This window comes from Schistocerca serialis, unplaced genomic scaffold (assembly GCF_023864345.2).
Source record: "Schistocerca serialis cubense isolate TAMUIC-IGC-003099 unplaced genomic scaffold, iqSchSeri2.2 HiC_scaffold_1058, whole genome shotgun sequence".
In the NCBI taxonomy this organism is placed as follows: domain Eukaryota; kingdom Metazoa; phylum Arthropoda; class Insecta; order Orthoptera; family Acrididae; genus Schistocerca; species Schistocerca serialis.
In genome coordinates this window covers 15,001-20,000 of record NW_026047248.1, presented here as the reverse complement: position 1 = coordinate 20,000, position 5,000 = coordinate 15,001, and the positions used below count along the sequence as shown (strand labels likewise).

At 53.8% G+C, this 5,000-nt stretch overlaps 1 non-coding gene across 1 annotated transcript in view; it reads left to right on the top strand.

Moving 5' to 3' along the window:
• The first annotated feature begins 3,349 nt into the window (after window positions 1-3,349).
• Window positions 3,350-5,000, top strand: part of LOC126430763 (small subunit ribosomal RNA) — a 1,910-nt gene continuing 259 nt past the window's right edge. The window contains exon 1 of the ribosomal RNA XR_007577294.1: window positions 3,350-5,000. This exon is cut by the window's right edge and continues 259 nt beyond it. This is a non-coding gene — a ribosomal RNA (small subunit ribosomal RNA).

Sequence of the window (5,000 nt, the reverse complement as noted above, 5' to 3'; positions counted from 1 at the left end):
ATCCCACCCCCCCGACAACCACCATTGCTCAGCTAAGCCACCAACACCCACACATGTCCTACACAGGGGTGCACCCAACATCACAATACTGCCTCCTCTCACAGCACACAAACAATGGCAGGAATGAAAGACACAGGTCTGCCACAAGCATGGAATCGGAGCGCCGCCTGTCATGAGCCAAAGGTGCATCCTGACGTGGCAAATCAGATGATGCCGCAGGCATCCACTTACTATAATCACAATCAACAAACCGACCGGCCGCCCCCCCCCCCCCCCCCCCATTACACCTTTCCATACAACAATGTGTACCTTAACCTAAACTATACTGTACCTTAACCTAAACTATACTGTACCTTAACCTAAACTATACTGTACCTTAACCTAAACTATACTGTACCTTAACCTAAACTATACTGTACCTTAACCTAAACTATACTGTACCTTAACCTAAACTATACTGTACCTTAACCTAACCTATACGGTACCTCAACCTAACCTATATTGTGCCTCAACCTAACCTATGTTGCGCCTTAACCTAACCTATGTTGCGCCTTAACCTAACCTATGTTGCGCCTTAACCTAACCTATGTTGCGCCTTAACCTAACCTATGTTGCGCCTTAACCTAACCTATGTTGCGCCTTAACCTAACCTATGTTGCGCCTTAACCTAACCTATGTTGCGCCTTAACCTAACCTATGTTGCGCCTTAACCTAACCTATGTTGCGCCTTAACCTAACCTATGTTGCGCCTTAACCTAACCTATGTTGCGCCTTAACCTAACCTATGTTGCGCCTTAACCTAACCTATGTTGCGCCTTAACCTAACCTATGTTGCGCCTTAACCTAACCTATGTTGCGCCTTAACCTAACCTATGTTGCGCCTTAACCTAACCTATGTTGCGCCTTAACCTAACCTATGTTGCGCCTTAACCTAACCTATGTTGCGCCTTAACCTAACCTATGTTGCGCCTTAACCTAACCTATGTTGCGCCTTAACCTAACCTATGTTGCGCCTTAACCCAACCTATGTTGCGCCTTAACCCAACCTATGTTGCGCCTTAACCCAACCTATGTTGCGCCTTAACCCAACCTATGTTGCGCCTTAACCCAACCTATGTTGCGCCTTAACCCAACCTATGTTGCGCCTTAACCCAACCTATGTTGCGCCTTAACCCAACCTATGTTGGGCCTTAACCCAACCTATGTTGGGCCTTAACCCAACCTATGTTGGGCCTTAACCCAACACACGTTGGGCCTTAACCCAACACACGTTGGGCCTTAACCCAACACACGTTGGGCCTTAACCCAACACACGTTGGGCCTTAACCCAACACACGTTGGGCCTTAACCCAACACACGTTGGGCCTTAACCCAACACACGTTGGGCCTTAACCCAACACACGTTGGGCCTTAACCCAACACACGTTGGGCCTTAACCCAACACACGTTGGGCCTTAACCCAACACACGTTGGGCCTTAACCCAACACACGTTGGGCCTTAACCCAACACACGTTGGGCCTTAACCCAACACACGTTGGGCCTTAACCCAACACACGTTGGGCCTTAACCCAACACACGTTGGGCCTTAACCCAACACACGTTGGGCCTTAACCCAACACACGTTGGGCCTTAACCTGCTCTGTAATTGTCATACGACGCGTTAAATTAGTGTAGTGTTGCCTAACTGCAACCCCCGCAATATAGTTTGCTACTCGCACTGCCCGGTCCCCAGTGTATCGCTTCATGTTAAACACCTTGCAGCTATACACTGTAATGTGGATGGCAGCAGGACGTACATGCTCAATGCCCTTTGCAGTTGTTCATTGGCATTTGCAGTTGTTCATTGGCATTCGCATGGCGAAGCACTTAGCCTACGCTGTGGTACGGCCTGTGTCAACTGTCCGCTGATGTTGTACGTCCAAATCACACACTGTACTGCACATTGGTCCTCATGTACTGAATGATACATCGTGGTACATGTGACCGTACAACGACTGCGCCAACAACGGCGAACCATGCGGTCCAAATGTTGTGCACTCAGCTACGTGTCGTCTCCCTATAAGAGCTGGATTGCAGTGTGGTATGCCCTGGATGGCGATCAGCATGAGCCGTCTGTTGATGTAGTGGCGCGTGTTGTCAGACGTAGTCGTCTCTTCTCACACACCGTGATAGCATGGTGCACTGCGTTCCACATCTGCGACATGCGACAGAGGCCGGTTGACAGTCGTTCGCGCAATGGACATCGCATACGTACGGGGGCCACCTTCCACGTGTTCGCGAAGCGTGCACATGTTGTTGCGTGTATGTGGGCAGACATAGTGTGTCGTGACACCTGACACAGGCATGCAACAATCGTTGAATTTGCAAATGGCGATGGACGCCTACGTTTGCTGGTGACGTTACGCAAATGAACAACTGGTAAACCGTTGTGGTGCGGTTGTTCTCGCTAGAGGTGAATCAGTGATGGCGACGATCGGTTGAGCTACCAACCGGTTGTTCCAGCGATACCCACCATGCCCACGAACGTGAATGGCATCTGGGTGTGAAGCGATACGCGGCGGTGGCTGGGTGGGACCGTCCCCGGCCGGTGAGGGGGGGCCTCCCGGCGTGCTGGCCGCGCGGTGCGTGGGCGCACGCGCTACAGCCGGCTGGTGGGGGCGGCCAGTGGCAGGCGCGCCGGCCGACGGAGGCGGCAGGCGGCGCAGCTGCGCGCCGGCGCACCCTGCACGCGGCGCCGTGCGGCCAAAGTAGGTCCTCGCGGGCCCGGTGCGAAGCGCGGTGGACATCTGCAGTGTGCTGGTCCGATTGAGGACTGTGTGCGCTGAGGATGCGCCGCCGCCCGGCGCTCGGCGCCGCGACGCCGTCTGCTGCTCGGCCGCCTCTGCGGTTCTCGCAGGTGGTTTGTATCGCAGCTGTGCGGACGTGTTGGCGCGTGCGCTGTGCTGGGAGAGTTCGCTTCGGCACCCAAGTGGGGCTTTTGTCCTTCTGTGGCGCTGGCGTTGGAGCTGCCGGTCACCGTAGGTGGCGCGTGTTGTCTCCCGCCGGCAATGCCACGACAGCACGCTCCCGGGCCTCTGTCGGCAGCGGCAAGCTCAGTTGGGAGCACGGGTGGTCGCACCTAAAGCGTCTACTCGCCAAACCCCGGGCGATTGCGCCTCTCTCGAACCCGACCAAGTACTTAGGACGGCGCTGCGCGCCGCCGGGACCTGAGAGGGTTTCGAGGTGTATGGTGCAGGGGAGCTCAGCCTCCTCCTGTTTGCAGAATAATTGAGCGGACGCTTGCGTGTTCGCGCGGGCCCCCGGGACACACTCCCGGGCGGCCGGCTGCTCAGCTCTAGTTGACGCAGCTCCCTGGTTGATCCTGCCAGTAGTCATATGCTTGTCTCAAAGATTAAGCCATGCATGTCTCAGTACAAGCCGCATTAAGGTGAAACCGCGAATGGCTCATTAAATCAGTTATGGTTCCTTAGATCGTACCCACGTTACTTGGATAACTGTGGTAATTCTAGAGCTAATACATGCAAACAGAGTCCCGACCAGAGATGGAAGGGACGCTTTTATTAGATCAAAACCAATCGGTCGGCTCGTCCGGTCCGTTTGCCTTGGTGACTCTGAATAACTTTGGGCTGATCGCACGGTCCTCGTACCGGCGACGCATCTTTCAAATGTCTGCCTTATCAACTGTCGATGGTAGGTTCTGCGCCTACCATGGTTGTAACGGGTAACGGGGAATCAGGGTTCGATTCCGGAGAGGGAGCCTGAGAAACGGCTACCACATCCAAGGAAGGCAGCAGGCGCGCAAATTACCCACTCCCGGCACGGGGAGGTAGTGACGAAAAATAACGATACGGGACTCATCCGAGGCCCCGTAATCGGAATGAGTACACTTTAAATCCTTTAACGAGTATCTATTGGAGGGCAAGTCTGGTGCCAGCAGCCGCGGTAATTCCAGCTCCAATAGCGTATATTAAAGTTGTTGCGGTTAAAAAGCTCGTAGTTGGATTTGTGTCCCACGCTGTTGGTTCACCGCCCGTCGGTGTTTAACTGGCATGTATCGTGGGACGTCCTGCCGGTGGGGCGAGCTGAAGGCGTGCGACGCGCCTCGTGCGTGCTCGTGCGTCCCGAGGCGGACCCCGTTGCAATCCTACCAGGGTGCTCTTGAGTGAGTGTCTCGGTGGGCCGGCACGTTTACTTTGAACAAATTAGAGTGCTTAAAGCAGGCAAGCCCGCCTGAATACTGTGTGCATGGAATAATGGAATAGGACCTCGGTTCTATTTTGTTGGTTTTCGGAACCCGAGGTAATGATTAATAGGGACAGGCGGGGGCATTCGTATTGCGACGTTAGAGGTGAAATTCTTGGATCGTCGCAAGACGAACAGAAGCGAAAGCATTTGCCAAGTATGTTTTCATTAATCAAGAACGAAAGTTAGAGGTTCGAAGGCGATCAGATACCGCCCTAGTTCTAACCATAAACGATGCCAGCCAGCGATCCGCCGCAGTTCCTCCGATGACTCGGCGGGCAGCCTCCGGGAAACCAAAGCTTTTGGGTTCCGGGGGAAGTATGGTTGCAAAGCTGAAACTTAAAGGAATTGACGGAAGGGCACCACCAGGAGTGGAGCCTGCGGCTTAATTTGACTCAACACGGGAAACCTCACCAGGCCCGGACACCGGAAGGATTGACAGATTGATAGCTCTTTCTTGATTCGGTGGGTGGTGGTGCATGGCCGTTCTTAGTTGGTGGAGCGATTTGTCTGGTTAATTCCGATAACGAACGAGACTCTAGCCTGCTAACTAGTCGCGTGACATCCTTCGTGCTGTCAGCGATTACTTTTCTTCTTAGAGGGACAGGCGGCTTCTAGCCGCACGAGATTGAGCAATAACAGGTCTGTGATGCCCTTAGATGTTCTGGGCCGCACGCGCGCTACACTGAAGGAATCAGCGTGTCTTCCTAGGCCGAAAGGTCGGGGTAACCCGCTGAACCTCCTTCGTGCTAGGGAT